This window comes from Palaemon carinicauda, chromosome 6, assembly GCF_036898095.1.
Source record: "Palaemon carinicauda isolate YSFRI2023 chromosome 6, ASM3689809v2, whole genome shotgun sequence".
NCBI lineage: Eukaryota > Metazoa > Arthropoda > Malacostraca > Decapoda > Palaemonidae > Palaemon > Palaemon carinicauda.
In genome coordinates this window covers 160,506,657-160,515,569 of record NC_090730.1, presented here as the reverse complement: position 1 = coordinate 160,515,569, position 8,913 = coordinate 160,506,657, and positions in this window count along the sequence as shown.

Here is an 8,913-nt window from a genome sequence, read left to right as displayed (position 1 = left end):
ATTATTATTATTATTATTATTATTATTATTATTATTATTATTATTATTATTAGCCAAGCTACAGCGCTAGTTGGAAAAGCAAGATGCTATAAGCCCAAGGGCTCCAATAGGGAAAAATAGCTCAGTGAGGAAAGGAAATAAGGAAATAAATAAATGATGAGAATAAATTAACAATAAATCATTCTAAAAACAGTAACAACGTCAAAACAGATATGTCCTACATAAACTATTAACAACGTCAAAAACAGATATGTCATATATAAACTATAAAAAGACTCAGGTTAGTGAGGAGTCTTAAATTTCACTGATGACTTAAACATTGGTTTTCAGATCAATTTACTATTATCCGCACTGTATTATTTTTATTATTATTTTTCTATTTTATTGCTTTGTGCCTTGATACGTATTTTTTAAGCATGAGAAAGCACTAAACAGTAAGAGTATAGGAATAATTCTTGTCTTTATTTTGAAACCCAGCTTAGGGTTTATTGAAAACAATTTTTAAAAGTTGTTTGAAAATATAAGATGTTGGATCTAACGTTTCGTGTCGTGATGAAACATCGAAAATAAACATAAAACAATAAAATAGTATAATGGTAAAAAAATATGGAATTCTATGGAAAATTTTATTTCCAATTACCTCTGCGGTGACACGACTAACAACGACAACAACAACAACAACAACAACAACAACAACTACGACGACGATGATGATAATGATAATAATAATAATAATATTTTATTGTATTGCACCTTGATACGTATTTTTTAAGCATGAGAAAGCAATAAAAAATAAGAGTCTAGGAATAATTCTCGTCTTTATTTTCTAAAAAAAGACATCAAAAGATTCTTTACAGTTGTATCCTTGTTCAAAATTTTTTAATCCCCTTTCTCATTATTAATACCTTTCTAAAATATAACTATACGTTGTTTTTCTTAAAAGTTATATTATACGAAATACTAGCTTTCCAACATTTCTCTAATGGTTTTTACTTCAGTCTGTTGGGTAGAATCATTCGTTTGGAATTTACATTTGAATTAATTTAGAAACGAAGGCATTTCATTTTACCTGACTTTGCCAAGTAAGAAATTTAGGCACTAGCAGGGTGACGGATTGGGTTCAAGGCGATAGACAAGATGTCTTTTCGGCTTTTATTCCTCATGCCTGGCTGTTGATCTTACTGGAATTAGTATGGACCGGCAGGGGTCACTTGTCTTAATTAGATAGGCACTGCGCATCATAAGGAACTGACTATACTTTTATGTATCTAGCCAATGAATCCTATTGAGGCCCCTACCGTCAATAGGCGTAGGAGGAGATGATGATGATGATGAGGATGATCATGATCATGATCATATTGATGAAATCATTTGACTTTACCTTTCAAACTAAGAATTCAGTGTCGTGCAAAATCATAAAAGATTTTTTGTTACGAAGCCTGAAAAAACAAATGTTTTAAAGCTAACAGTAGAAAAAACGTCTTATAACAATATTTGTCAAAATTATATATATGTTGCACTTTAGTAAATCTTGAAATCCAGCTTGGGTTTTATTGAAAATAATCTTTAAAAGTTATTTAAAAATATAAGATGTTGCCTCTAAAGTTTCATGTCGTGATGAAACATCAAAAATAAAATGGTAAAATGGTAAAAAAAAAAAATGGAATTTTATGACAAATTTTATATCCAATTACCTCTTAGCGGTGACACGACTAACAACAACAACAACAATTTCAACAACAACAACAACAATAATAATAATAATAATAATGATAATAATAATAATAATAATAATCACTTACGTAAGTTCTATGTTAAAAACGATATTCACAACCATATTTCAAAACTACAGTTATATGCTGTACCGTTAAAGAAAATGGAAAACTATTTCGTTTCTGAAGTGGTTGTGCATTTATCTGCACATTCTTCTTTTTAGAAAAAACTCGAAACTTTTAATGTAACTTGATTAGGATTTCTGCGTAAACCCACAAGACGGATTTTTTTTTTTAAGGAAGAAGACACCGAGACGGGGTAAAAATGAATTTAAAAATAGATACATCTCTCTACAATGTACAGTAATTTATAAAAAACTGCATCAAAGTATGCCCGGACACTCACATTGTAATACAAAATAGACAAAATACCTTTCGTGTTTGAATTTCTAGGTTTAAAGGCCACTCATGAATGGCAGAGGCAAGGGACAGTGACATTGTTCTATCAGGTAGGACAATAACCTAGAGACTGGCCATAGATATAAATATGATCAGCACCCAAGCCCCCTCTCCACCCAAGTTAGGACCAAGGAGAGGTCAGGCAATGGCTGCTGATGATTCAGCAGATAGGCTTATAGGCTACCCAAAACACCAATCATTAGCTCACAAGGGTGGTGAGGATGCAGGGACTAAAGGAACTAACGAGTTTGAGCGCGATCGAACCCCAGTCTGGCGATCACCAGTCAGGGACGTTACCCCATCGGCCACCACAACCCAGAGGCAGGAGATATTGAATTAAAGATTTGAACTATTTCTGCGACGGAGAATATTCACAAAAATTGGAAATTCGAAATTTACTTGGATGTTATACGAAACGAAAGGGCATAATATTCTGCTGACTATTCTGAGAGACAGAATTTGGATGCCTCAGGGAAGAATTTAAATGCAACAGCATGTATTGAAATGTTTGTTCATGGAACATAATGTTGAGATATGATTTCGAAATTTTTCTTTAACCTTTATGCTTCTCATAATCTTTGTTGATCGAGATATATAAGAATTTATAATACACAGACACACACACATATATATATATATATATATATATATATATATATATATTTTATATATATAAATCTATATAAATATATGTATATGTATATATATATATATATATATATATATATATATATATATGAATTATGTATGTATACAAATATGTAGTCGTTTCTAGTACATTGCAGGACAAAGGCCTCAGACATGTCAATTCATATAGGGGATAAACCAGATTTCATGAGCACTCTGTCCAGTGCAGAATGGTGATGGTGGAAAACTTTTGTCTGATCGCTCACAGAAAGCCAACCTAGAATGGGTGGCCCTGACGAGTCCAGCTAAGCTGATCATGGTGATACGTAAACCCTTTCACCACGTAGAGGTATGTATAACATCACGAACTTGAAATCCTACGAAATATTTCCCCCTGGGGCGAAAGAGCAGTTGGTAGTAGGTTGGCCGGGCATCAGCCACCCATTGGGATACTACCGCTGGAGAGTTATGGGGTCCTTTGACTGGCCAGACAGTACTACATTGGATCCTTCTCTCTGGTTACATTCATTTTCCCTTTGCCTACACAAACAGTCTTGTCTATTCTTTACTTATTCTCCTCTGCCCTCATACACCTGACAACACTAAGATTACCAAACAATTCTTCTTCACCCAAGGGGTTACTGCTCTGTAATTGTTCAGTGGCCACTTTCCTCTTGGTAAGGGTAGAAGAGACTTTTTAGCTATGGTAAGCAGCTCTTCTAGGAGAAGGACACTCCAAAATCAAATCATTGTTCTCTAGTCTTGAGTAGTGCTATAGCCTCTGTACGATGGTCTTCCTCAGTCTTGGGTTAGAGTTCTCTTGCTTGAGGGTACATTCGGACACGCTCTTCTGACTTGTTTCTCTTACTTTTGTGTTGTTAAAGTTTTTATAGTTTTATATATGAGATATTTATTTTAATGTTGTTACTCTTCTTAAAAAATTTATTTTTCCTTGTTTCCTTTCCTTACTGGGTATTTTTCACTGATGGGGCCCTTGGGCTTATAGCATCCTGCTTTTCCAGCTAGGGTTGTTAGCTTGGCAAGTAATAATAATAATAATAATAATAATAATCTTTTTTATTAACAAAGTCTTTTTCTCGTGCCAGATCTTGAGGCTAAAATATCTCCCATGTTTTATAATTACCGCTTATTATACCCTTGAATTCTAAAGCTTTTTATCTTTCCTGTGTCTATTAAAAAAATATATATCATTTCCCTCTATCTCGTTGGCATAAAATTTTCGTCCATAATAGACTACAAATATAAAGCTGAAGCAGCACTTCTTCTCTGGGCACTTCCCGTAGGGAAGGGAAGGGAAGGGAAGAGAGGAGAAGGGGAGAGATGGGATGGGAAGGGAAGAGAAGAAAAGGGAAGGGAAGGGAAGAGAGGAGAAGGGAAGAGATGGGATGGTAAGGGAAGAGAAGAAAAGGGAAGGGAAGGGAAGAGAGGAGAAGGGGAGAGATGGGATGGGAAGGGAAGAGAAGAAAAGGGAAGGGAAGGGAAGAGAGGAGAAGGGGAGAGATGGGATGGGAAGGGAAGAGAAGAAAAGGGAAGGGAAGGGAAGCGATGGAAAGAGAATGGAAGGGAAGGAATGGAAAGAGAAGGTGAGGGATGGAAAGAGAAGCTAAGGGAAGAGAAGAAAAGGGAAGAGAAGAGAAGAAAAGGGAAGGGAAGGGAAGAAAAGGGAAGGGAATTGAAGATGCTGCAGGATTTAACAACTGGATTCAAGTTGTCATCTCAATCTCCTAATTTTCAAAATCATATCTTAAAAATAATGAGCTACTTCACATTTACTCGTCTGAGTAAGCACAGTAAAAATCAGTTAAGGTCATATTTTCTATTAATTTTAATTTTATAAAATTCTTGTAGATTGCTTAAACATTACTCCCATTTAAAAAATAATTGTACTTACGAGGTAACAAAACAAACGTATAATATATATATATACATATATATATATATATATATATATACATATAAATTTATATATATACTGTATATATATATATATATATATATATATATATATATATATATATATGCCCCCTGTGGCCGCGGGGGCATAAAACAATTAGAATAGCGCCAACGTTATCCCTGCGTGTCGTAAGAGGCGACTAAAAGGGACGGGACGAGGGGGCTGGGAACCCCCTCTCCTGTAAAAGTATCCTGTGAGACAGCAACAAAGAGATGGAGCTGGGGGGAGAGTGACTGCTCCCCGCACTCTAGTTTTGGGGTGTTTGAATGTGCGTGGATGTAGTACGATAGAGAGTAAAAGATGTGAGATTGGAAATATGTTTAGAAGTAGAAGGATGGATGTATTGGCCTTGTGTGAGACAAAGATGAAAGGAAAGGGTGAAGTGATGTTTGGTGAAATGTCTGGTAGAGTGTCTGGGATTGAAAGGGGAAGAGCGAGAGAAGGTGTGGCTTTATTGCTGAGTGAATGGATGACAGGTAAAGTAGTGGAATGGAAGGAGATATCATCTAGGTTAATGTGGGTAAGGGTTAGGTTGGGTAGGGAATGTTGGGCGTTTGTCAGTGCGTATGGGCCAGGTAGTGAGAAAAGTGAAGAAGAGCGGAATGAGTTTTGGAATGAATTAACTAGGTGTGTAGAAGGACTGGGTAGAAGGAATTATGTAGTTGTTATGGGTGACTTAAATGCTAGAGTGGGTGCTGGAGAGGTAGAAGGTGTCATTGGGAAGTATGGCGTACCAGGTGAAAATGAGAGTGGTGAGAGACTAGTAGATATGTGTGTTGAACAAGAGATGGTAATAAGTGCTAGCTTTTTTAAAAAGAAAGATAAAAATAAGTATACATGGGTAAGAGTGGCAAATGGAAGAGTAGTAGAAAGGGCATTAATGGATTATGTGTTGATAACTAAAAGAATGTTTGGAAGATTGAAAGACGTGCACGTGTTTAGGGGTATGGCTAACGGTATGTCTGATCATTTTTTGGTGGAAGGAAAATTGGTTGTAGCAAAAGAGTGGGGGAATAGAGTAGGTGGATGTAAAAGGGAGCTAGTGAGGGTTGAAGAGCTAATAAAACCTGGGGTAAAAAGTAAATATCAGGAAAGGTTGAAAATGGCATATGACGAGGTGAGAGTAAGAGAAACTGGTAATTTAGAGGAGGAGTGGAAGTTAGCAAAAGAAAATTTTGTTGGGATTGCAAGTGATGTATGTGGCAAGAAGGTTGTTAGAGGCAGCATGAGGAAGGGTAGTGAATGGTGGAATGAAGGAATGAAGGTAAAAGTGGAAGAGAAAAAGAGGGCTTTTGAAGAATGGCTGCAGAGTAATAGTATAGAGAAGTATGAAAAATATAGAGAGAAAAAGGTGGAAGTAAAGCGCAAGGTACGTGAGGCAAAGAGGGCAGCTGACCTGAGGTGGGGTCAGGGACTGGGTCAGTCATATGAAGAGAATAAGAAGAAGTTTTGGAAAGAAGTGAAGAAAGTAAGAAAGGCCGGCACAAGAATTGAAGAGACAGTGAAAGATGGAAATGGAAGGTTGTTAAAAGGAGAGGAGGCAAGGAAAAGGTGGGCGGAATATTTTGAAAGTTTGCTGAATGTTGAGGATGATAGGGAGGCAGAGATTATTGCTGTTCCAGGTGTTGAGGTGCCAGTGATGGGAGATGAGAATGAGAGAGAGATTACAATAGAGGAAGTGAGGAGAGCACTAGATGAAACGAGAGTAGGAAAAGCATCTGGTATGGATGGTGTGAAAGCTGAGATGTTGAAGGAAGGGGGTGTGACTGTAATTGAATGGTTGGTGAGATTGTTTAATGTGTGTTTTGTGTTGTCAATGGTACCAGTAGATTGGGTCTGTGCATGTATTGTACCACTATATAAGGGTAAGGGAGATGTGCATGAGTGTTGTAATTCAGGAGGTATTAGTTTGTTGAGTGTAGTTGGAAAAGTGTATGGTAGAGTACTGATTAATAGGATTAAGGATAAAACAGAGAATGCAATCTGGGAAGTACAGGGGGGTTTTAGAAGAGGTAGGGGTTGTATGAATCAGATTTTTACAGTTAGGCAGATATGCGAGAAATATTTAGCAAAAGGTAAGGAGGTGTATGTTGCGTTTATGGATCTGGAGAAAGCATATGATAGAGTTGATAGGGAAGCAATGTGGAATGTGATGAGGTTATATGGAGTTGGTGGAAGGTTGTTGCAAGCAGTGAAAAGTTTCTACAAAGGTAGTAAAGCATGTGTTAGAATAGGAAATGAAGTGAGCGATTGGTTTCCGGTGAGAGTGGGGCTGAGACAGGGATGTGTGATGTCGCCGTGGTTGTTTAACTTGTATGTTGATGGAGTGGTGAGAGAGGTGAATGCTCGAGTGCTTGGACGAGGATTAAAACTGGTAGACGAGAATGATCATGAATGGGAGGTAAATCAGTTGTTGTTTGCGGATGATACTGTACTGGTAGCAGACACAGAAGAGAAGCTTGACCGACTAGTGACAGAATTTGGAAGGGTGTGTGAGAGAAGGAAGTTGAGAGTTAATGTGGGTAAGAGTAAGGTTATGAGATGTACGAGAAGGGAAGGTGGTGCAAGGTTGAATGTCATGTTGAATGGAGAGTTACTTGAGGAGGTGGATCAGTTTAAGTACTTGGGGTCTGTTGTTGCAGCAAATGGTGGAGTGGAAGCAGATGTACGTCAGAGAGTGAATGAAGGTTGCAAAGTGTTGGGGGCAGTTAAGGGAGTAGTAAAAAATAGAGGGTTGGGCATGAATATAAAGAGAGTTCTATATGAGAAAGTGATTGTACCAACTGTGATGTATGGATCGGAGTTGTGGGGAATGAAAGTGATGGAGAGACAGAAATTGAATGTGTTTGAGATGAAGTGTCTGAGGAGTATGGCTGGTGTATCTCGAGTAGATAGGGTCAGGAACGAGGTGGTGAGGGTGAGAACGGGTGTAAGAAATGAGTTAGCGGCTAGAGTGGATATGAATGTGTTGAGGTGGTTTGGCCATGTTGAGAGAATGGAGAATGGCTGTCTGCTAAAGAAGGTGATGAATGCAAGAGTTGATGGGAGAAGTACAAGAGGAAGGCCAAGGTGTGGGTGGATGGATGGTGTGAAGAAAGCTCTGGGTGATAGGAGGATAGATGTGAGATAGGCAAGAGAGCGTGCTAGAAATAGGAATGAATGGCGAGCGATTGTGACGCAGTTCCGGTAGGCCCTGCTGCTTCCTCCGGTGCCTTAGATGACCGCGGAGGTAGCAGCAGTAGGGGACTCAGCAGTATGAAGCTTCATCTGTGGTGGAAATGTGGGAGGTTGGGCTGTGGCACCCTAGCAGTACCAGCTGAACTCGGCTGAGTCCCTGGTTAGGCTGGAGGAACATAGAGAGTAGAGGTCCCCTTTTTTGTTTTGTTCTTGTTGATGTCGGCTACCCCCCAAAATTGGGGGAAGTGCCTTTGGTATATGGATGGATATATATATATATATATATATATATATATATATATATATATATATATATATGTGTGTGTGTGTGTGTGTGTGTGTATATATATATATATATATATATATATATATATATATATAATATATATATATATATATATATATATATATATATATATATATATATATATATATATATTTCTTTTTTTAAAGAACATACGGGCGAAACCTTAACGCACTTCTTGCCAATTATCATGATCCTTATTTTCTTTTTTAGTTGTGCCCAAGAATGCCTGTAGTGATGACGTTTCTTATGGTCACTGAAAATTTACTTTAAATTGCTTTTGAATTTATTACTCTGAAAGATTAGATGTAATATCATTCAAAAGTAGGATATTGATAAGTATTTTATGCTCAATATCATAAAAAAAAACTAATACAACATTAAGGGGAGTAATAATTTCTATGATGGGTGATTGGGCATTATTCTAATCATAAATATCTAAATGTTATTGGGCATTACTTTAATCATAAGTATTTATGTTATTGGGCATTACTTTAATAATAAGCATCTAAACGGTATTGGGCATTTCTTTAATCAAAAATATCTAACTTTTTTTAGGAAAAAATATAAAAATAATCATCAATTTATTAAACCCTAACTATACAAGAACTTAGTTTTCAAACCCACATCTCGATAACACTGATGGCAAACATGAAAAT